Genomic DNA, 24,460 nt, shown 5'->3' with positions numbered 1-24,460 from the left:
TCTCGTCAGACTCCAAGGCTCAGGGTCATAAACACTTTGCTCTTCTATTTCCTTGGACAGACCTGACACCTGAGCTGCCCTCCTGACTATTCCTACAGTGGTAGTCTTCTCTTCCAGGGAGCCTTCCTGGATTGTCTGGCCCATCATCCTTGCCATTCCCCCCTTCCTTCATCCTTCTTACCTGGCTGAATCTGTGCCAATCGCAACAGGGCTTTGTCTTCCAAGAAGCCTTGGGCCCAGTGCTCTTGCTGCAGACTTCATGTAGATTTCATGGTGCAACCTTTCTCACTTTCCCATTCCTAGAGCTGGGCTAAAACTCCAAAGAACTGATAATGGGAGTCAGGTCTGGTTTGCATTCCTCCCACCACTGACTCTGGCACAGGCAGCTTAGCTTCTCCCAGCCTCAGTTTACCAATTTGTTAAGTGGGTGTAGACCTCACATTAACCACTGGTAATGTACCTCCTCACACACCGCCATATCAAGCACATCAAACCTCTGTGCTCTTCTTCCCTGCCCATGGCCCAGACCAATCATGAGAAAACTTCAGGCACACCTGAATTGAGGGACATCCTCCAAAATACCTGAGTGAAAGTGAAAGTGTCAGTTGCTCAGTTGTATCTGACTCTTTGTGATACCAAGGACCGTACCCACCAGGTTCCTCTGGCCATGGGATTCTCCAGGCAAGAATATTGGATTAGTTTGCCATTCCCCTACTCCAGGGGATTTTCTTGATCCAGGGATTGAACCCGAGTCTCCCGCATTGCATGCAGATTCTTTACCATTTGAGCCCCAAATACCTGAGAAATATCCTTTAATTAAAACTGTCAAGGTTTAGAAAGGGAAGGAAAAAATGAGATGCTGTCATAGGCTAGAGGGGACTAAGGAGAAACATGAATGAATGCAATGTGGGATCCTGGATAGGATCCTGGAACATCAGTGGGAAACCGATTGCAATCTGGAGTTTAGCGCTGGGAAAGATTGAAGGCAGGAGGAGGAGGGGATGACAGAGGACAAGATGGTTGGGTGGAATCACCGACTCAATGGACATGAGTTTGAGCAAGCTCTGGGAGATGGTGAAGCACAGGGAAGGAAGCCTGGTGTGCTGCAGTCCACGGGGTCGCAAAGAGCTGGACACAACTGAGCGACTGAACAACAACAGCAATATATCTGTGCTAATTTCGACAAATGTATTGTGGTGATATGAGATGTTACCATCAGGGGAATTTGTGTGAGGGGTATACAGCTATTCTCTGTGCTATATTTGAAGCTTTTTTTAGAAATCTAAAATTGTTCCAAAATAAGATGTTTATATACATAAGAAGAAAAAAACAAACAAACAACCTTAAGGAACCTGTACTGCTTCTCTTCCTTTGTCTGCTCTGAGTCCCTCCCCCTTTCTTCTGCTGACAGGTCCTCCTCTGGCTACAGGGGTGGGGGCACCTGACCCAGCCTGGGCCATTAATCTGCCCTCATCACCCTGGCCACCGTGATTGGGTCAAGGAGTAAACATGTGACCTACAATGGACCAATCGGAGTCCTCCCCTAAAACTGTGCTGCTTGGAATTGACGACCTTCCCATTCTTGCCATGAATCTGTCAGGCTGTTAGCCTGGGGTCTCCTGGTTGCACTGAATGGAGACTGTGGCTCAGAAGAATTAGTTGCCAAGAGAGAGAGACAGGCAGAGAATGTAGATGGCATTCAAGATGGCCTCCTCCTTCTCACTCTTCCTCGGGGAGGCCTTTCCTGCCCTATCCTCTTAGGAGAGCCGGTATATCCTCCTTTGAGTTTGTCAGTTCAAACTGGGCTCGGGTTGGGTTTGTCACTTGCATCCAATGAGTCCTAACATAACATCCTATCCAGTCGTTGTGGAGATTTGATGGGATTTGTATATAATCTGGCTCATGGCAGTCATCCTGTAAATGGCGAGGGATATTTTTTCTTCTCCAGGGAGTCTGGGGCCTGCTGTGAACTTCGGCCTGTTTGGTTACAGCCCTGACACTTGCCTTGCTCCCCTCCTGCCTTGGGCGTACTGCTTAATACCGGCCCAGCTAATACCACACAACTTCTCACCTCTGGCCCTGCTCCTAGCCTTCTCCTCTTGGTGCTGTGAGCTGAGTTTTTTTCTTTTCTTTTTAAATTTTTGGTTATGCTGGGTCTTCATTGCAATATGTGGGCTCTCTGGTGTGGCATGCAGGTTTAGTTGCCCCACTACATATGAGATCTTAGTTCCCCAACCAGGAATTGAACCCACATCTCCTGCATTGAAAGGCAGATTCTCAACCACTGGATCATCAGAGTTCTTGGGAGCTGAGTTTGAAGCTGAGTTTAGGCTCTGCTCTGGGAAGGGTATCAGGGAGGAGGAAATGGAACTTAACCTCTGGCAGCAAATTTCCTCCTCAGAATTGGACGGGGGAAAATCCTAACACTGGCCTGGCCAGACCGAGTGAAATCAAGGTGAAGCTGGGTGTTTGAAAGCCACAGTTTGTCTAGTACTTGTTCTGAGAATGAACTGGAGGAACTGTGGAGACTGGAGTTCCACAGGCCCCAAGTGAGAGGTGGGCGGGGGAGCAGGAGATGTGAGGGCAGGTTTCAGAGAAACCGCAGGCAGAGCAATCAGAAGGATTTGAGTGAGAAAGGGCAGAAGTCGCTCTTTTATCTCAGGTCTGGGCTGTGGGCCAGGAAGGCAGAGACACCACCAGGGAAATCCAGGGCAGAGTGACTGAGGGCACGCAGCCACCTTGCCCTGGAGCTGGGCTGGGAAGGACCTTGCTCAGCCTGAGGAGGGAGGAGGCAAGTCCTGGCTTGCCGTCCTGAGCCTCAGTTGCCCCTAAGTCCTGTCCTGGCCACTTCATGCCTCTGTGGCTTGTTCCTTCCAGGGGCTCTGCCTGCATGCACCTCCCCACCTGTCGGGCTGACAGAGAGAGCATCTCTCTCTCTCTTTTTTGTTTTGCAGTAATTAAAAAATTTTATGCAGTTTAAAATGGTTACTTTCCATTTACAGTTATTACAAAATATTGGCTTTATTCCCCATGTTGAACACATCCTCGAGCCTCTCTTATTCCCGGTAGTTGTACTTCCCACTCTCACGTCTCTATCACTCCCCCCACCCCCCACTGGTAACCGCTAGGCTGTTGTCTATATCTGTGCATCTGCTTCTTTTGTTATAGTCACTAGTTTGTTGTGTTTTTAAGGTCAGAACATCTTTTCTTTTGTGAAGTTTTCTTTTTGACCACCTCCCCGCCACCTCCGGCCCGGTCTCCAGGAAGTGACTTCACTTGCCTTTCTGTTCCCATGCATTTTCTTTCCCTATCTGCTTACCCTTCCTTCCTTCATCTGTTCACTCAGGCATGAGCTTGATCATTTTATTCAACAAACATTTTTGGAGCGCCAGCTGCATGCCAGATACTGAGCAAACCGAGGTAAATAGCGAGGACCCTGCCCTTGCGTCTGTGGCAGCGACGGGAAGAGAAGGGGCTGGATTTAGGTATATTTTGGAGGCAGAGCTGATAGGAGTTGTCGATGTGTCAGTTCTGCAGGGAGCTCAGGAGGCATCAAGGTGGCATCTGGGTTTGGGGCCTGAGTAACATACATCAGCCATTCTGCACAGAGCTTGGGGAACACACAGTTATCCTAACCCTGACCCACCCTCATACCTGGATTCTAGACTGATAGAACACTGGGTATAAAGGCAAGGTGCTAGGAAGAATGAGCTACATGGAAGCTAAGAGTGGAGCTACTAGCCTAGACTATCCTAAGAAACCTGTAGTCACAGCACTGTTCCATCAGCAGGAAAAACTGGATGAGCTGCAGTGTTGCCTCTTGCTTGCTGTGTGATCTTGGTCAAATCGCTCAGCATCTCTGAGCCACACCAGTAAAACAGGAATAACAACATAAATACCTTGTAAGATTGCTGTCATTTTTCACTGAGACTTTAATTCATGGGGAACACTTGGCATCCGACCTGAAAGAGATAGTAAATGCCTCCATTTCAAGCTATTATTATGATTCTAGGTAGAGTGTGGCCAGGTTGCAGAAAACTCCAGATGCCGGTGTAAGGAGCTGGCACTTTACCCCGTGGAGTCAGAGCCTGGACATTTTTGAGCAGAGGAAGAACACAAGGAAAGCAGCCAGTCAGCGCCTCTCCAGTCCCTGCAGCATCCAGAGCCTTGGAGTCGGCCTCAGGCCAGCGGTGACAGCCCAGCCACAAGGCCAGTGACCTCCAGCTCCCAGAGCCCTCCAGCTGCCCCAGTTCTGGACCCAGGCAGTAGAAGCCAGTTTGACCCCAACCCCCAGCATCCCTCTGGGCAGAGCCAGATAGATGGTTTAATAATGCGGCTGCCTGGCTGACCTCGTGGCCGCTGAGCCAGCTGAGATTCATGCCCTGCACCCCCCCTCATAAGGATGCATGTGTGCTAAGTTGTTTCAGTCATGTCTGACTCTTTGTGACCCTGTGAACTGTAGCCTGCCAGGCTCCTCTGTCTTTGGGGTTCTCCAGGCAAGAATATTGCAGTGCGTTGCAATGCCCACCTCCAGGGGAATCTTCCTGACACAGGGGTTGAACCTGTATCTCTGTGGTTCCTGCATTGCAGATGATTCTTTACCATTGAGCCACCCGGGAAACCCCCACATAAGGATGCTTAGCCCCATATGGCAGACATCCCCATGGTGCAGGGCTCATAGGCCTTTGGCTAGTGGGCAGCAGACAGCAGAAAGTTATACAGAGCCCCAAGCATTCCTACCACCCCCTCCAGCTCTCCCTGGTAGGTCTCAGAGGAAACCTCTGGCTCAGAAGACCGGAGGAGGTGGTCTGGCACAGGGCTGCAGTGCCTGTGAACTATGCCTGTGTTGGAGCGGTCTTCTGAGTCTGACCCTTCACCAGTGGATGGGGCCACTTATAAGGACCCTTCCAAGCACACGTTGTATCTTGTGAGGGCCTGGGCACCCAGGGCACAGAACAGGTCAGACATTGCGGGGTCTGGAAGTCGTTCACATTCTGGTGGAGGCATCTGGTGTCTCAACAGGGGTACTCACATTCCTTCCCTGTCCCAGGGTATGCTCCAGGCCTGCTCTACCAATACTGGCAGGGAGGCAGGCTGGCCAAATTCACCCCCCAGCTCCAAGCCGGGCATGCTATCGGCAGCCCTAATGAGGTTCCCTGGGGCCACTCCTATAACTGGATTTCTGGATCAAAAGGTATCTACCTGGACATTTCAAAATATCCTCCAGGGTCCGGTCTTAGCCTCTGGCCCTCACAGACACCCTCTCATGGGGGCCACACACCAAGCCACCCTTCATTCTTGCCTGGCTTCATCAGGAATTTTATGTACATTCTTCAAGCCCCATTGACTTTGAATTGCCCTTGATTCTTGGAGGATGATAGACCCAGACCTAATCTTATGAAATTAGATCCTCCAGCTCCTTTATCCACACCCCCAGTCCTGTTTTCACTCTTGCTAGTCTGAGTGCAGAACATGGAACCTCCTCAATTTTCCTAAATACAATTGATCTACCTCAAGCCCACTGGCCTGCCAAGACGGCTCCTGACGCTACCTTCCTCCTTGAATTCACACCTGGGTCGTCCCCTCCCACAGTGAACAGGGAAGACCTGTGTACACAATAGGAAATGGCCTAAATGACAGTGTGTACCTTCTGGGGATAGGTCATGTGAGAATGATGGCTTCCTCCCTGTTCTCACTCTGAGGGAAGCAGCTGCCATGCTGTGAGGACACTCGAGCGTCCTACTGAGAGGGCCATGTGACTAGGAACTGAGGCCTCTGGCCAACAGTCGGCACAAACTTGCCAGCCAAATGAATGAACCATCTGGGAAACAGGCCCTCCAGGGCAGTCTTCGGATGAGTGCAGCCCCGGCCAGACACCTTGACTGCAATCTTATGAGAGATCTCAGGCCAGAATCATGCATGCATGCTAACTTGCTTCAGTCGTGTCCAACTCTTTGCTACCGCATGGACTGTAGCCCATCAGGCTCCTCTGTCCATGGGATTCTCCAGGCAAGACTACTGCAGTGGGTTGCCATGTCCTCTTCCAGGGGAATCTTCCCAGGCCAGGGATCTAACTCGAGCCTCCTGTGGCTCCTGCATTGCAGGTGGGTTATTTACCACTGAGCCACCAGGAAGCTGAAGCTGAAATCATTCACTCCCAAATTTCTGACCACAGGAATTGTGAAATAATAGTTATTCTTTTGCTATTTGAACCCACTGAGCTTCGAGGTAATCTGTACCACAGCAACAGATGACATATGATAAGCATGTAGACGTTCCTAAAGGAAGTGGTGGGGAGAGGTGGTAGGGGAGGCCGAAGTTGGGGGAGGGGCTTATATTGCTGAAGTGTGTGGGCTCAGTCCCTTAGTCGTGTCTGACTCTTTGCAACCCTATGGACTGTAGCCTGCCAGGCCCCTCTGTCCATGGGTTTTCCCAGGCAAGAATACTGGAATGAGTTGACTCCTCCAGGGGATCTTCCTGACCCAGGTATTGAACCCCTGTCTCCTGTATTGGCAGGTGGATTCTTAACCACTGAACCCCACCGAGAAGTCCTTATATTGCCAACCTTCCCTCAATTCCCAGCTCCAAATCCTCTCATCCTTTTTATGCCCAGCAATATTTGCTCCCTAACCTCTACCTTCACTTCATGGGAAATAGATGGGGAAACAGTGGAAACAGTGTTAGACTTTATTTTGGGGGGCTCCAAAATCATTGCAGATGGTGACTGCAGCCATGAAATTAAAAGATGCTTACTCCTTGGAAGAAAAGTTATGACCAACCTAGACAGCATATTAAAAAGCAGAGACATTACTTTGCCAACAAAGGTCCATCTAGTCAAGGCTATGGTTTTTCCTGTGGTCATGTATGGATGCGAGAGTTGGACTGTGAAGAAAGCCGAGTGCCAAAGAATTGATGCTTTTGAACTGTGGTGTTGGAGAAGACTCTTGAGAGTCCCTTGGACAGCAAGGAGATCCAACCAGTCCATTCTGAAGGAGATCAGCCCTGGGTGTTCTTTGGAAGGAATGATGCTAAAGCTGAAACTCCAGTACTTTGGCCACCTCATGCGAAGAGTTGACTGATTGGAAAAGACTCTGATGCTGGGAGGGATTGGGGGCAGGAGGAAAAGGGGACTACAGAGGATGAGATGGCTGGATGGCATCACCGACTCGATGGACATGAGTTTGAGTGAACTCTGGGAGATGGTGATGGACAGGGAGGCCTGGCGTGCTGCGATTCATGGGGTCGCAGAGTTGGACATGACTGAATGACTGAACTGAACTGAACTGAACCTCTACCTTTAACCTGGCACACCCTTACCTGTCACAGAGCCCAGCAAAACAAAATGCCCTCAGCTAAGTGGCCCCACTTTCCCAAGAAGACAGCCCACATCTGTCTCTCTATATTCAATCTGGGACGGTTCCATGGTGGACAAGAGGCGGGGGTTTTAGTAGGGGAATTTTCATTATTTGTCCTCTGGATTCTGAATCTCATCACTGGTTCCTGTTCTGAATGATCATAGCCCTTGGTTCTAGCATTGGAAGCACAGCAGAAAATCTGATTTTTGGTCTGGATCCAAAATAGGAATATGACACCCCATACATGGTCAGTGTGTGTGTGTTTCTCTGGAACAATCACTTAACCTAATTTTTTTAGCATCAATTCAAAATGCCATGTAGACTGAATGAAAAAAAAGTTACCTAAGTACAAAGGGTAGATCTTGGTATTCACCTTGAACAGCCCATGAAGCTTTTTTAGCAATTTATGGGCTCTTCACACTCTCACTCCTCTTTTCTCTAAGCCTGCAGAAAGTAAGATCTTCCAGAAACAGGTTCTTATGGTGACGTGGCCAAGGCAGTTGCGGTCATTTGGGTGTGAGCCACATCTGGTCAATTTAGGGCTCTTGCAGGTGGGCTGAGAGGGGCAACTCCCAGGCACTATTGGAAGATCCCAGGGTCTGGGGCCAGGCAGCTGGAAATGCCTGCACCTCATCTGGCACTGAGGCTTCTGGGATGGTTCTGCTGTGGCTGCTTTTCCCGTCCATACATCTCTCTAGTCACAACTCAGTTAGCCCAGCTTGGGGCTGGGGGTGGCACCTTGACCCAAATTCCACCAAGACTATACATGGCAGTGGGGAGAGAGGAACTTGGGAGGCTTGTGGGAAGGGGGAGAGGTGCTGGGTTCCCAAAACAAAAAATCTCTAATGTTCATTTTATGACTTTTTTTTTTTTAAACTTTGTGACTTTTTAATGAGAATCATTTCTGTTAAGGGCCCCCTGCACAGCGCCTGGCTCTGAGTGAGCCCCATACAAGCTAGCTACTATGAGAGAGGTGTCAGCGTGAGAAATAATTTGGGGGAGGACACACATGAGAGTGAATAATAGTAGGATGTGATGTGTGCTGTCATTAAGGCCTGCACAGACAGTTCTGGGAGCCAGTGGAGGAAGAAGTACCTTGGTCAGCTCAGCTCACGGGTGGTCAGGGAAGGCTTCACTGAGGAGGCAGACTTTGAGCAGTACCTGATGACAGACTAGAAGTAGACTGGTGGGGAAGGAATAGGAAAGGAGGAAAATCTTCCAAGTTGAGGGAACAGCATGCTCAAAAGCACAAAAGTGTGGAGAGGTGAGAGATTCATGGTATGTTCTGGAAAGGGCAGGCACTGGTATCTGGGATCCAGAGCATGTGTAGGATGATACGAGATGATGCTGGAAAGGTAAATAAGGGCTTGACTGCTGAGAGTCTTATTTGGGCAAGGCAGGAAGTTTGGGTTTTATTCCTTAGCAGGGAGGGTGTACCATTCATCTCTGTGTCTGCACCCAAGGCAGACATCACCAATCGATCATGACACTGCAAAGGAAGCACCCAGGTAGCTGCTGTCAATCACTCAGCATCATCATGAAAAAAGGAATACACTTCATCTCTGCATGGGCTACTGGAGGGTTGAAATAGGTGGGTGATGAGGGAGGTTGTTGCAGGTGTTCAAGTGAGAGATGGTAAGTCCTAACCTAGGACAAGGACCATGGGGATGGATTTGTTGCTGCCTGCGTTTGTCTCAACCTTACCTGTCCAGCTAGAGATTGCAAGCAGTGGATTCATCTCTACCCCCAGGTCCGGTCAGGGAGCTCAGGGTCGTGCGTGTGTGTGTGTGTGCGTGTGTGTGTTATGTATTAGCTCTGTCTGGGCTCCATTGTAGGGAGAAAGGTGCTGTACTTCTGGACCTGTGCTAACTCACAGGGTTGCCACTAGCCACATATGGCCATTTAAATCTAAATTAATAAAATAAAAATTAAAAATGCAGTTCCTGAGTCCCACTAGCCACAATTTCAAGCACTCAATAGCCACATGTGGTTAGTGGTTACTGTATTGGATGATGCAGATATATAATCTTTCCACCACCATAGAATGTTCTATTGGACGGCACTGGTCTAGAGAAAGCTTAGTTGGGTGTCCAGATCATGTGAACCACCATGACCCTAGTTAGCCTAGGTCAATTCCATCTTCTACCTGGTGGCAGTGACTAAGTTAAGAGTCTGAAAGTCTTGCCAATTTATGTCTGCCTGCTAAGGACAAAGCCTCTGAAGGGAGAATCTTAGAATGGATTCAGAGCTTAAAGTAATTTCAGAGCTAATCCACCAGACTTGGAGGTTCCAAGGGGAAGGGAGTGCCCTCGTAGTAAGTCCCAGCACTGTGCTGGAGACAGGGCTGCTTCTGTTATTCTTATATCACAAAGCAGGAAACTGAGGCTCAGAGGGGCTTCCCAGGTGGCGCTAGTGGTAAAGAACCTGCCTGCCATTGCAGGAGACCTAAGAGACACGAGTTCGATCCCTCGGTGGGGAAGATCCTCTGGAGGACGACAAAGCAACCCGTTTCAGTATTCTTGCCTGGAGAATCCCATGGACAGAGGGGCCTGGTGGGCTACAGTCCATAGGCTCGCACAGTCAGACAACGACCGAAGCCATTTAACACACACGGGGGCACGAGTCTCAGAGAGGGGTGTGACTTGTCCTTTGGCAGAGGACTAGGAAAGTCACGCAAACTGAACCAGAACAGACTGTTTTGCTGCCTTGTATTCCTTGGAATCATTGCTGAGGTTCTTGGGCCGGAGCAGAATTGGTTGACCTCCTCCAGCGCCCGCCTCTGGCAGGCCTCTGCACCGCAGAGCCTCAGCCATAGGGGTAGATTGGGGAGCTTTCTGTTGTTGCTCCCTAGATCCACCAGAGGGCGCAGAGGCTGTTGTGCGTCCGCCTGAGGTGGGCGGTGCGGTGCGCGAGTCGTTCCTTCTAGCAAGGACTCTCGGCTGGGACCCTGCTTCTCGCCCGGCCCTGTGCAGGGCCATATGGTCCATATGGTCCATATGGTCCCTGACCTCTAGGAGAGCTCAGTTTAGAGGGCAGAGACAACGTAATGGCTTGTTTGGGTCTGCAGCAAGGGGCCTTGAAGGGTGGATAGGAGTGTGCCAGCCAGCTTGGAGTGCAGTTGTGGAGGGCAGAAGTGGGACACCCAACAGTTTTGCTCCTACTCAAAGAAACCGTGACCTCGGTGGCCTAATTCTCAGAGCTTGTCTGCCCTCCATGCCTGGACCTGCTTTTCGGTTCTCAGTTGACAAAATAGAGGAATTTCTGAACAGATTCTTTATGCTCTAGTAACACCTAAACTCCGAGGAGTTCCTCGCACACACCAGGTGGTCTCATGCCTCTGTGCCCTTACACATGATGTTCCCGCAGTCTGGGACATCCTCCTCCACCTTCTTCAGTTGACCAGCTCCTACTCATCCGTTGATTCAGCTCAGGCAATGGCTTTTTCCAGAGAGTCTCTTCCATTTCTGGCCCGGATGAGATGCTTCTTCTGGGAGTTCCTGCAGCCCATTTTGCTGTGCACGACTTGAGGGCTGGCATTGGCGCATGCGGCCCCATAAAAGTGATTGAGACGCCTAAGGCCTGTCCCTAGCCGGGCTTCAGCCAGTAGGTTTGCGGGCCCCAGGGGCCAAGGAGGGGGCTGTTTCTTTCTGCACGGGAGGGACATAAGCCAAATCTTCTCACTGGGTGCTTGTGTGCCCAAGTGTGTGTGTGTGTGTGTATGTGTGTAGGGTGGGGGGTTATAGGCCCCTCATGCCAGAGATTCCTCCTGCATCTCCTCCCTCTGTGTTTATGTGGGGGACGGTGGGTGGCTAGGGAGAGGCTAGGGCTCCAAAGCCTTAGGAAGCATCTCTGGGCTGCAGCAGAGCACAATGCGCCCCTGGCCATACTTCGCGAGGGCTGGGGAAAGGTAGTGAGCACCGCTCAGAGTCCTGGTTCAAGGACAGACAGACCTGGAGTCTGGTAGTACTGTCTCTGCTACCAAGCTGGCTTCTAACCTTGGGGGACTCCCTGCACTCCTCAAGCCTCAGTTGTCTTGCCTGTAAAATGGGAACACAGCAGCCACACTCCTCCAGTTGCCAGGGGTTGACCACAGGACTAGAGATCGGGGAGCGGGCTGCTGGGGATGGGGTGTGGGGGCGGTGGGTCCACTGCTGGGGAGGGGGAAGTCCAGGGGCTGCAGGCATCTTCGGGCGGGCGCTGGGGGGCGCCGCGCACCTAGGGCGGCTCGCCCCGCCGTAAGTTTGCCTCCAGCTGTTGAATGCGCCGGGGGCCGGCGGTGGGACCGGGTCCCCGCAGGGTCAGCGGGGCCGGGGGCCAGGGCGTGATCGGGACTTGGTCGTCTGCGGGGCCTCGGCTGGCAGCGGCGGAGCCCGGCGCGGCCCCGGCCCAGCGGGCGTGTGTCTGTGAGCGTGCGTGTGTCCGCGGCGGCATCGAGCCTGGAGAGGGGGCGGGAGGGGTCTCGCTGCGGCGAGGCCTGCGGAGGGCGCGGGCGCGGGCGGCGAGGGCGGCGGACAGCCCGCGGCCGCGGCCCCTGACGCACGCTGCGCTCCAACCCCCTCCCGGGCGCGGGCCCCGGCGGGGCAGAGGCGCGAGGCGGGCGGCGGGGTCTGCGCGCACCCGGCGGCGGCTCGCAGACACACCGGCCGCGCCACAGACACACGCCACGCACCAAGCCCGCCGGGCGCCGAGCGCATCGCCCCGCTCTCGCACTCACTCTCGTGCGCAGGCCCCGCAGCCGCCGCGATCGGAGGCGGTGCTCGGCCAGGAGCCCGGCAGGGGCCGGAGGTGAGTGAATTCCTTCGGATCTGAGAGCCCACGGCCGGCCCAGACGGTGGGAGTGGGCGCTGGGACCGGAGGACACCCGCTCCGCCATGGGGGTGGGGCTTGGAGGAGAACTCAGCCGGGGGAGGTTTAGACGGGGAAAGCCACCCCCGGCACCTCCTGGGTCGCGGGATCCCCTTGAGACGCCCCCCTCCCTCCTCGGGGAGGACCACCCTGTGCAGGGCTGGGGATGGTGGACGGAGGCGGGGTGGGAGGACAAGGAGGACGGTCGGTGAGGTGAGCAGTTTCGGGGGGTGGTGCAGAGGTTTGATGGTGGACGGTCGTGCCAGCCAGTACAACAGCGCGCCTCTCTGCCCCCATCTTTGCCATTCGGGGGCCCTCACACCCCTCTTTCAGGGAGTGGTGCGGGTGTCAAGGAATTCATCTTCTAGCTGGTAAGGGGGAGTTGATTGGTGCGGGATGACAGCTGAGGTGGGGGGGTGGGAGCTAGGGTGGGGCTTTACTCCCCTTCCCCGCAGGAGGGCGATGGTTTGGTAAGAGGACCAGAATTGGGGAGTGGGGGCTCCCAAGGGGTGGGGACCTTTGCGAAGGCTTTGCCCCTTCCTCTGATGGCGCTGGTGTGGGGCAAGCAGGGAGGCAGCAGAAATCGGCAGACTGCAGCTCTGGCAGGGCCAAGGCCAATGCTGGTTTGGTGTGTGTGTGTGTGTGTGTGTGTGTGTGTGTGTGTGTGTTCCAACAACTGGCAGAAGAGGGGGGCAACAAGGGGTGGGTGTGTTGGTTGGTAAGATGATGTGTACACGTGGGAAAGGATGTGTGTTCTGTGTGCGCACACAAGGCTGTGTGCAGGGATGGACTCTGCTCTGTCTGTACACACACACACACACACGCACACACACACACGCACGCACACACACACACACACTCTCTCTGTCCGTGGTCCAGCAGAATATTTGGAGGGGAGAAGGCTGTGTGTTTGTCTATGTGTGCACTGGGGGAGCTTGTGTCCAGGACAGAGGTGGCCAGATTGTGGTGTGTCAGGCATGCCCAAGAAGCGAGATGACTGGGATGGTGGTGCTGACCCTTGCTGGGTTCGGCTCCGGAGAAACGTGGTACGTGGTACTTGAAGGCACTTTCTGCAGCTCTGGGCTCCCTGCTGTGTCCCTTCCACCTGGACCCCTCCCACCCCAGTGCCTGCCTTTGGAGGGCGCTTGGATCCCCTTGCCGAGACACAGGTGTTGGACTGGAGAGTGTGTGTGTGTGTGAGTGTGTGTCTGGGCTGCGGCTGTTGCTGTCAGCAGGCCAGGCTGTCGGAGGAGAGAAGGGGGGAGGAGGGGGTGCTGGCAGCACCTGGAGGGATGTGGTGGAAGCTGCAGGCCCCAGGCTACCAGATTTAGTTACGGAGGAGGGACATTTTCATCTGGAGAGCGGCCTGGGGGGAGAGTATTTGCATGTGTCTATGTGTGTGTGCCTGGCTCACACACCTGTTCTCAGAGCCTATGGGCACCTGTGGGACGTGTCATGTCTAGGCCATCAGCAGGGCATGTGCGTCCACATATATGTGTAAACATGTGTCCGGGGAGAGTAAGGTCTGTGCCTGCACACACACACACACACACAGGTGCTGTCTGTAAATGCCTGTCCTGAGTGAGCTGTGTACACCAGCGGGAACTCTGGGCCATTGAACCCAGGGCAGGAAAGAAGCAGAGTAACTGAAGGGGGGTCTCAGGGAGAAGTGTGTTTGTGTGACGTCAGTGAGGATCTCTGGGTGTGACGTCAGCTCCAGGTTGCCAGTGACGTCACTGGGACAGCGGTGTGAGAGGTCACCCCCAAGGACCAGGATGATGTCAGTGGGCAGGTGAGGGAGGTGTCACCGTAAGGGTATGTGGTTCAACGGGGTCACATCCCTGTGTTTTGAGAGGTGAGAAGGGGAGAGGGGTGGAGCTTTGGAGTGAGCAGTCCTTCCCAAGAAGCCCCATTTCCTGAGTGGATGTGGACCCATTTCCACAAGGCCTGCCCCCCCCCAGTGGCACATCTCTGCTGCCTCCGCCTACCCATGTCCCCTCTCGCCCCTCTGCCTGGGACCCTGCCAGTCCCTTTTCTCCACCCCATCCTAGTCAGGCCTCACAGACCCTCAGATGAGTGTGTTCTGGTGGGTGAACATGTGTGTGTGTGTGTGTGTGTGTGTCAGTGCAGATGACAACAGAAAACAGCCACAGTGAGGGAGCCGGAGACCTTTGGCTCTCACTCCATGTTGCCACTCTGTGTTTTGTGATATCGACATTCTTGTCATCTCTCTGGGCCTCCAGTTCTCATCTGTCACCTGGGAGATGGTTAGGGACTTGAGGGGGGAATTACAGGAGGCAGTGGGCTTCTGGGGGGCCAGATGTCCAGCCCATGGTAGAAGTGAGCCCCATCCCTTGGCCTTCTGTGCCCCCCCGCCCCACCTAGAGCAGCTGTTCCCCTGTTTTGCTTTAAGTCGAACTTTGTCAAGAGCTTTCTTTTCTCTCCTTGGATCCTATGGCAGTCCTGTGAGGCTGGCAGGCCGGCTATTATGTGGCCATTTGACAGATGAGCAAACTGAGGTCCAGAGGGCAAAGTAAGCTATTGTTTCATTCCTTAGTAAGAACTCCCCTGCTGGTGGGTGTGGGGAGACCCCCATTTGATTGGCAGGGCACCTGCATTTAACAGAGGGACAGAGAGCTCTCTGCAGTGGGGCGAGGAGTGGGAAGTGTCAGGGTGAGGAGCCCAAGGCCAAGGAGCTCAGTGGCGGCAGTAGACGCCTCCTGACTCCAGTCCAGTGCCTGCTTGTTCTGGGGCCCCAGGAGATTCCGAGGTGGCCCGACTGATAGGAACGGCTGCATCCAGCGCCAAGCCTTTTGTAGTGGGGTCGGCCTGGGGTGCTCATCGGGGGCTCTGAGACTGCTCCCCAGGCTGGTTCCCTGTCCCCTGAGGTCTGGCAAGGTGCCTGCTGTGGACACAGTCCTCGTTCCAGTGACACCTCTGCTCTGTCCTGGCTGTGTGTGACGCAGGGATCAGCCTCCCTGTCTGTCTCCGAGGTGGCGGCTGCTTGCCTCCGAGGCTTACTGCTGAGCAGGAGAGAGTGGCACCTCCCTGGGCAGTCGGGATGGTACCCATCATAGCTACTCTCACCACTTCAGCTCCAGTGCCCCCAAGCCAGGTCCTCCATCCTGCCACCCCACCCCCATGTCCCCCGCTCCAAAACTGCTGTGACAGCGTGCTGTGCAGACCCAACAGCCAGGAAGCAGATTGCCTTGAACCCCAAGTCTCCTTAACAAGTCAGGCCTCTTTAGGGAAAGCTTTAATAGTCCAGGTTAACTCAATCCTCTGCCTCCTGCTGTCTCAGCCCAATCCCCTATTAAATTTACCTTCTCCTGGCTCAATGAGCACCTGGGGCAGAGGCGCTGTCACTAGTACTGGGGATGGTGTCTGGGAGGGTTGGAATAATAGAATCCCCTCCTCCCCGACACCTCCAGCTCTGCAGACAGCCCCCAGAGAGGCCCTAGAGAGCCCCTGAGGACTGGGGAACCACCTGGGAAAGCTTACACCCGGGGTGCCAGGGAAAGGGCGCTGGCTGCACGGTGCTGCTGACAGCAATAATTATAGTGATAATAATAATGATATTAGCTGATATTCATCGAGCCTGTACTGAGAGCCAGCCCTGGTGGGAAGCTCTTTATAGGCGTACTCGTTTAATCCCACCAAGCCTTCTGCAGTACAGTTGTTATTATTCCTTATTTCCCAGACAAGAAACAGAGAGGTTACTGACCAGCTCTGACCACACAGCAGCAGAACCAGGACTGGAAGACCCATGAGTGTACTCTTTGCATTGTTAACCATTAACTGATGAAGCCTTTTGCTAGGGGACCCGGGGCATCTCTGGGTTCCCCTCTCTCTGAGGGACCTCTCAGGGCCTCACTTTGCTTGTCTGGAAATGGGGGCAGTGACCCTACTGCAGGGAAGCAGTGGGTGTGGCTGCAGGGACAGAAGGGCAGTAAGGCTCCTGGGTCTCAGCCCCTGCGCCCCCTCCCTTTGTATTGATCTGTGACATTCTGGAAGGCAGGCCTTGCTCCCAGATTCTCCCACAGTGCCTAGCACAGTGCTGGCTGCACAGTGGGTGCTCCGTAGGGGCTCCCCTAGGTAATGTAGGGGATGACGCTCTAGGATTATCATCTTCCTCAGGCCTGAGGCTGTCAAAGCCTCAGCTGGGGCCCCCCAGACCACTCCTCCTCCCTCTCCCTGTCTGACTTGTCCAAGAGCAGGAACTCAGGGCCCCCGTTCTGCCTCTTTGTCTCCTTGATGTGTGTCCCGGGAAAGAGAATTCACTTCCAGAAGGTTCTGTCTCTCAATGTAAAGTGGGGGTAGTGGTACTGAATTCCTAACTCGGGTTGGTTACATAAGGGAATGACAAGCATGTAGCATTGTGTCTGGCACATAGTAGGTGTCAATTAGATGATTTCCCTCCCCCTTCCCATCTGTCTCCTTTATTCATTCCTGGTTCCCTGGAATGGGGCTTGGGCTATGTGTGTGTGTGTGTGTGTCCATCCTTCTCTCTTTTCAGCCTGTAGTTTCATTCCCTGAAATGCATAGAAATTGTTTTCTAGAGCCAGGCTGGGATAGCCCGAGGAAGTATGAGAAGAACCCGGGAGCAGCATACCTCCCAGTGGAGTGTATAGAGGGGCTGGGAGGGGAGCAGGGCATGTTTTTGTGGGTGTGTCTCTGTGTGTGTGCGTGCACACTGGTCAGCACCTCTCTTGGGCAAGCAGGGAGCCATTCCCAAGGGTCCTGCCTCAAGGCTGACTCAGTTTCCCTTCTTGGCCTGTCTCTATCACCTCTCTTCCCCTACAGTTCTCCTTGGATGTGGGGGGAGACACAGGCTGTGGGGTCAGCCTGCCTGCCACCCTCTCTTCCCCGCCCTTGTCATTACCTGGAGTGGGTTGGGGGGAGGTCTTCTGTTCCCACAGTGTGTCAGCACCAAACAGGCAGAGACTAGCAGGCCCTCAAAAGGTACATGTTGAACAACTTTCTTTCATCTACCAGCTACTGAGAATGGGCTGATGTATTTTGTATTCAGTTCACACACACATACACATACACACACATACATATTACAAGGATGTCTCGCTCAAGTATAACTGCTGTGTGCCTGGGACTCAGACAGGAACTCCCAGAGATGAGTTCCTGTCCTGAGGAGACACGAGACACCCGGATTGTCTGCCAGGCGCCTGGCATGGGGCCTGCACACAGTAGGGCTTGCTTGACGGGCGGTCCCTGTTAGTCTGTGACCCGGCAGACCGTGGACTGGTGCTGAGCCAGCCTTGGAAGCAGAGCTGGAGAGGTGGTGATGGCTTCCGCTTTGGGCACTGCAGAGTCCCCAGGATTGCACACCCACTACGAGCCAGGCTCAGGGCAAAATACTGTCTATTATCTTGTTTAATTTTGGCTGGAGGATTGTGGAAGAGGTCCAGCTGGCCTCTGGGGTGGGGGCATGCCAGGTGGAGACCATGTGAGCTGAGGCCTGGAGGTAGGAAAGCCCGGAGTGGAATTTGGGACAATGAGTCTGGACATGAAGTTTGGAGATCAACCACACAACAACCTAAATAACCCTAAAATCAGAGCTAAGAAATCCAGCATTATCCTTTCTGTCAGAGAGGATCAGAGTCTGTGGGTACTTATTTAGATGCAGATCCTCAGGCCCTGCTGGCAGAGATTTGAATTCAGTAGGGTTGATGGGGAGCCCAGGAACCTGCATTTTTTAGTGCATTTCCAGAAGATGAATTCACCCTGTTTGTGGGGTGGATGGCAGCTGAGGGGGCTGCTGCCTCTTCCAGGGAATCTTCCGGACTCCTCCCACGACAACCTGGTAGGCATCAAAGCCATATCCGATATCCAAAGGGGGCCTGAACACAGAGAAGCTAGGCGCCCTCCCTTGAGTGACACGACATTAAGACCCAGGCCGATACTGACTAACACTGATTAGTAACCTTCGTGTTCACTGACTGCTGTTCTAAGCCTGCTCAAGGAATCCTTCGTCAAACCCTCAGAACGACCCTCGCTGTTGCACAGAGGAGAGATGGAGGCAGAGTGTGGGTCACGGTTCAAGGCCTCACTGCTGGTAAAGAACTGAAGTGCGGTGGGGTGGGGAGGAAGTGAGGCTGGAGAGGGCCTGCCCCAGCATCTTGGAAGGAGCGATGCCCTCCCGTCTCCCTGCCTTTGGTGCGAGGACGCGGGTGGAGCTGAGCCTGCGGCTGTGCCTGTGAGCAGAGGCCAGAGGCGGGGGTGGAGTGCGGAGCTGAGCAGCCGGGAGGAGGAGGGTGGAGAGCCAGGAAGGCGTCCAGGAGGAGGCGGCGACGCAGAGTCGCGTAGCGGCGGCCCGAGGCTGTTCATCCGGTGGGCACGCTGGCCGAGGCAGATCCGGGGCCTGGCGGGCGGCAGGGTGTCTCCGCCCAGGGGGCGAGTCCCAGGCTGGCCCACGCGGTGTACCCGGGCCTCTTACTGGGCACGTGCGCGGCGGCGGGGCCGGAGCCAGAGCCGGAGGGGCGGGGGAGGAGGACGGAGGAGGCAGGAGAGCCCATACGGCCTCCGCCGCCCCGCCGCCAGCGCGGCAGCCGGGACTCCGCGGGGTCCCATCCCGGCCGCCTGCCGCTCTGCGGAGCCCCAGCCCCGCGCTGCCGGCCCGGCCGCGTTGGCCGGGTTTCCACCTTACTTCCCTGTGCTTAGAATTTGCAGCCGCATCTCCCGGCGCTCGAAGCCAATTTCACGGCCTCTGGGCTCGGCGCGGTGTGCGCGATCATAAACCGGCCCGCGCCCACGGAAACAGGGCCGAGGGGGCGGCCGAAATGAGGACCCGCCGATGCCCCGTGTTTTCGATGGGGTGTGTGGGTCAAGTGGGTGTGGGCCGGATGGGGGGCGCCTCTGTGAACTGCCCTGGGAGAGATGGGCGCGGATGCAGGCGTGGCTATGCGTGTGCAGAGTGGCCCCCCAGAGTGAGCCAGCTTGGGGATGCACGTATGTGTTGGCCTGTGTGTGCCTACAGGGGCCCCTGTGGGCTTGTTTGTTTGGGTGTGCATGGGGTATGGTCCGCAGTGAGCAGGGGCCGATGTGTTTCTGTGAGTGTGTTGACCTGTGTCTGTGCAATGTCTCAGGTATGTTGACACATGTGCCAGTCGCCAAGTTAGGGCAGACGCCCCAGTGTCTGGTTCTGTGGGCAGCTGGGTCCAGTACCTCAGGGTCTGTGTGTACACGTGTCTGAGGGAGAGTGAAATTCTGGGGGGTTGGTTGCTGTCTGGGTGTGCCCCATGGGTGCCAGTGTGTGTGTGAGGTTATAGTGTGTAGCCCATCCCTGCAGGGTGCGTCCCATCCCTGCTGGCCACTGGGTGCAGGGTCAAGTGTGAGCCCGGTAGCTAGAGGGAAGAGCGTCCCTCCGGACCTGGAGCTGGAGCTAGCTGGCTGCTTCCTTAGCTGCTCTGGCTGGGGGTGGTGGATTTGAGGCATCGCGGGGAGGGCGAATGGGAGGGGGGTGGCGGAGTGTGTGTTTCTGTTTCATTGCTGCCGCTGGCTGTCAGCACGCGGTGGGTCTACAATATGTTTGTGAATGGCCGTGTCGAGGGGGCCGAGGTGTGAGCCCCTGCCTGCGGGGGAGGGCCAGGAGGACCATCTGGGCTGATGAGGTGTGGGGCCAGGCAGAGAGGGGCCTCCGCGGGACGGGATGAGTGTATGCATGTGCACGTGTGCGCACAGATGGAGGGCAGATTCGGCATGTCTGTCGGGGGTTTGTGAGTCTCTGCAGGTGGAGGTCAGACAGGTACGTTGCTCTAAGGGTGTGTGAGCAGCGGGGCAGAGACACTACACCTGGCAGAGCATAGGTGGGGGGCCACAGGGGTGGGTGCCAGTCCTCGCAAAGTTCTGAACAAGAGATGTGCTGGGGTAGGGGAGGGGTGCTTGTTCCCTGCAGCAGAGAGGAAGAGGCCCAGCTGTAGAAGGGGGCGGGCCCAGTCAGTGTTGGGGTGACTAAGAAGAGGGCGGTGTGGTTGGAGGGGTGTGCGTGGGTACTGGGCATCAGGTCAGTGTGGGGTGCGTGTGGCCATCCCCACTTGGGTGTGTCTGTGATGGGAAGTGAGGTGTGGGGCTGGGACCATGACTTGGGAGGACCCTCCAGGCTGTGGGCCCAGCTAGGAGTGAAGGACATGGGAAGGGATGAGGTGGGTGGGAATGGGGGCCCTTCAGCTCCCAGAAAATCTCTCCATCTGTTGTTTGCACCTCCTGCCCAGGGGCCATGGAGAGATTGGAAGAAGCCTTGTGGCCCCCACCCCTCCCCTCTTCTCACCCCTGCAACTTGTGGGGTAGGGTTGGGAGTCCCCTTCCTCCGTCTGGGTCTCGAGCCCCTTCCCCTCCCTGTCTCTTGCCCCATCATCTTTCTGTCTCCATCTCTCTGCTCTCATCACCCCATCTCTCTGCCTCCATCTCTCTCCATCTCTGCCTCCATCTCCTTCCACTCCTTCCCTCCCTCTTCTCACACTGATATTCATTTGTGGTATATTCGGTTGCCATGGGAAACCTAAGAAAGAAGTGAGTGTACCCTTCAAGACTTCAGCATTTTTCCCTCCTCCCTCCCTCCTGCTGTCCCCCACTCCTCTCCTCTCCCTCCCTCCCCTTTCTCCCCTTGCCTCCTCCTCCTCCTCCTCACAGAAGGAGAGGACTTGGGTGAAAAGCTGCCGCCGCACCTGAGACTCCACTGCTGCCACCGCCGCTGCTGTTACCGTGGGGACCTGCCTGAGACCAGGCCAGGGACAGAGCTTCACTGGTCAGAGGGGCTCCTTCCACCTGCAGAGATCTGGTAAGAACAGGGTCCTTCTCACGGTGTGTGAGTGTGTAGCTGTGTGTGATCACGGCTCACATGACCTGGCCTTGAAAACCCGTGATGTAGCCCGGCCTCTGCCTCCTGTTCCCTCGCCCCTGCCCCCAGCTGCAGGCACCCCCACTCTGCTCCTCCCCAGCTTCCCTTCCACAGGGCCTGTGAGGCAGCTGGCAGAACGGTGGGTCTTTGAGGGGCTGGGCCAGTCCACTGGGGAGGGTGGGGAGGAAGCCCCTGCTGGCTCAGAGATCCCACTCCTGCCCTGTAGCCCAGCTGAGAGCCTGAGCTGGGCCTGGCTGAGCCCCAGCAGGGCCGGGGACATCTGTACCCCAGCTGGGGGTGGAAGGACTGGCTTCCAGGGGATGGCCTGGGAGATCATGGCCTCTTCTGCCTCGGGTGGGGGCCTTTCCATGTAGACAGGGGAAGACTGAGGGGCTGGGAGTGAGCTGGGAGCAGAGAAGTGCCGGCAGCATCAGAACCAGGCCAGATCCAGTGTCATTGAACTTGTAAGGAGGCAGGAGAGCAGTCTCACACTAGGAGGCCACAGGCAGGGAAGCTGGCAAGAGCTGTCCCAGCTGGGGCTGGTGGCGGCCCTTGAGAGGAGAGAGGCCAAGACTGTCACTGTCACTGTGGCTGTGTTGGTGGTGGCCACGAGGAGGGAGTTGTTGTCCAGGTCGGGTGCTGTGGCAAGGGAGCTGCCTTTGTGGCATTGTGGTCTCCATGGAGAGAGGAGGAGACAGAGGGAGGAGGCTGGCTGTCTGGGCTTGGTGTTGGTGGTTGCTAAGGAGAGGGAGATGTTGTCTCTAAGATGCGGTGGTCCCCATGTGGAGGGGCTGTGGCTGGGCCAGGAGTTGGGGTTCCCCAGGGGAGGGCTGGTGTTGGGTGCTCTGGAAGAGGCTTGTGCAGGGAGGGAGTGGGGGTGGTGGCTGCTCCATGGAGGACCAGAGGAGGGGATGATGTGGGAAGGGCTGCTGCTCTGGTCTTGGTGTTGCTGGCACAGGCTGAAGGAGGGTTCTTTGGGGGCGGGAGTGAGGCACCCTGGGCAGGCCTGAGCTGTGCTCCCCGCTCCCATTGCTCGTCCTGTCTTGTCCAGACCAGACTGCGGCCCCTGCTACACCCCTGGCCTCCCTTCTCCCACGGCCTCCTCTTGCCAGGCCTCCTGCCCACCTCGTGGCCCAGTGCTCCTGCCTCTGCTCCTTGAGCCCTCTCCCTCTTCAGGGCCGCACTCATCCCTCATCTGGACACGTCCTCCCTGTGTGTCCCCAGATGACTTTGCCCCTGTCCTTCGTGTTTGCTGAGCTCTGGGAAGCCCAGCACTGATGCTTGCCTTTGAGGTATCAGAGAGGGGAAGAGACTCGCCCAAGGTCACACAGAACAGATGCCCTGGAACTGGGGTTCATCCTGGGTGCCTGCCTCCCCAAAGGCCCAACTTTTCAGGCCTAACTCCTTCCTCCAGAGCCTCTCCACCCCATTCAGAGTTGTCTCTCTTCCCTCAGTCCCCAGATATTCTCCAGAAGCACACATTCCATTTAAATGTCACTAAGAGGCAACACGAAAGAGCACAGAGTTTAAATCCTGACTCTGTTGCTTATAGCTGTTTGAGTCTGTGGCTCAGTTTCCCCTTCTGTAAGATGGAGATGAGGCATGTGCCTCTCAGGGTTGCTGTCACTTGAGATAACTTCTGGGATGCCCTGGTTCCTGGCATGCAGTAGACTCTGAGAAAGTAGTTGCTACCACCATTATCGTAATGCCTTTAAAGAATGACTTTTGAATGGTTTTCTTACTTGCCTGGGGTGGACAGGGTGACTTCTCACCAGAGATCTGGCTCATTTTGTCCTTCTCTGTGCTCCTTGAGCAGCGGAGGTGCTGACCTGACATCAAGGAAGCAGGAGGCGGGGCCTGGTTGTCAAGTCAGGATGGAAGCTGACTCCCTGTCCGGTGCTCCAGGCTGACTCCCTGTCTGGTGCTCCCTGTCAGGTACTCCCTGCCTGCTCGCTCCAGGGGCCTGGGCGTGCACTTTAGTCATGTGGGCCTTGTACCCCTAGCTGTGCCGGGGTACCGCAGCCCCTTGGCTTCCTCCTCAGGGCCCGGGGTTCTGAGCCAGCTCAGCCACCCCTGGCTGGTGGTACCCTGGAAGTATCAGGGGAAAGCTGTCCTGTTAACCTTCTTGGCACCACCAGAGGACAAGCCAGGCAAGGGACTGAAAAAGATATACAAAGAGGGACATCTGAGGGGTCTGGGAAGTGACCAGCAGGATGTCTTTCCAGTGACAGAGATCTGAGTTCAGATCCTGCCTCTGCCACTGTCTAGGTGGGTGGGCCTGGCAACTTTTCTCTGCCTTTCTGGACCTCAATTTCTTCATCTGTGTAATGGGCATAGTGAGAGTCGTTAGATCACCTTGACTATGTGAGGCAGGGGAATGAAGTTAAAACATACAGGGAAGTGTTTCCTGGAGTGGCAGCTGCTCTTTCTAGAACCTGTCAACCTTCTTCACTTTTCAGGCTGAGTTGGGTAAGAGGGGAGAGAGTGGTCCTGGATGGCCCCAAATAACAGAAGTGGGCCCAACCAGGTACAGACCTCTGTTAGTCACAGGAGACTTTGTAACAGTCAGAGCTGTCTTCGGATGGGGTGGAGGAGGAACCGAGTGCTCTAAGTGCAGTGGGACCACAGAAGACTGGCAGGGGCAAGAGCTGAGGGTTACAAGACCCAGGTTCATATCCTAATGTTGCCCTGTATGGGCTGTGGGATCTCAGGAGCCTCAGTTTCCCCACCTGCAAGATGGGAGGAATAATAATGGAACAAGGGTTCTGTTAAATGAGTTCAGATACGTGGAAGATATCTAGAAGTCCCTTGAATCCGCATGGCATCTCATTTTCCAGAAGCAGAAAGAAAGCAAGGTTCAAGAAGCTTAAAGGGTTCATAGCAGTAATACTGACATCTGCTCTCTACCGATTTTCTGCTGTGTGCCAGGCATTTTCCCACATGCTCCAGGTCTCATTGAATTCCCCAGCCTTTGCACTTGCTGTTCCTTCTACAGGAGTGACTGTTCCTTCTCTGCCCATTGCTGCTCCTCAGGCTTCTGGTGTGGCCATCTCCTGTTCTGGCTCATTGTCTACTCCTCAGGGAGCTCCCCCCACCCCCTACTGCTCTGTTCATTGTTCTGGTTCTTTCTCTCTGTTTCCTTATAACCCCTAATGCAGCTTATGCTATTTTGTTTATTTGCTTGTTTATTATCCTTGGGGCTCCTCCAATGGCTCAGCGATAAAGAATCCTCCTGCAGTGCAGGAGACGCAGGAGATGTGAGTTCAATCCCTGGGTCTGGAAGACCCCCTGAAGGAAGGCATGGCAACCCACTCCAGTATTCTTGCTTGAAAAATCCCATGGATAGAGGAGCCTGGCAGGCTACCGTCCAAAGGGTCACAGAGTCTGATATGACTGAGCTACTGAGCAC

General features: G+C 55.0%; 1 protein-coding gene across 3 annotated transcripts in view; it reads left to right on the top strand.

The window, feature by feature from the left end:
- Positions 1-11,695: 11,695 nt before the first annotated feature.
- ELFN2 (extracellular leucine rich repeat and fibronectin type III domain containing 2) overlaps positions 11,696-24,460 on the top strand; it is a 72,234-nt gene continuing 59,469 nt past the window's right edge. For 2 of the 3 annotated variants that reach the window (XM_086404032.1, XM_086404030.1), the window contains exons 1-2: positions 11,696-12,140; positions 20,844-20,991. The gene's annotated coding sequence lies outside the window, so the exon portion shown is untranslated. Of the gene's footprint in view, positions 12,141-20,843; positions 20,992-22,867; positions 22,987-24,460 lie in introns of all 3 variants that reach the window. The other variant, XM_086404031.1, reaches the window with a different exon arrangement.

The sequence above is a fragment of the Bos grunniens genome, chromosome 5, assembly GCF_055505025.1.
Source record: "Bos grunniens cultivar Pamir isolate PY7600 chromosome 5, Bosgru_T2T1.0, whole genome shotgun sequence".
NCBI classification, from domain to species: Eukaryota; Metazoa; Chordata; class Mammalia; order Artiodactyla; family Bovidae; genus Bos; species Bos grunniens.
Note: the sequence above shows the minus strand (reverse complement) of the source record. Positions and strands in the feature narration are given on the sequence as shown.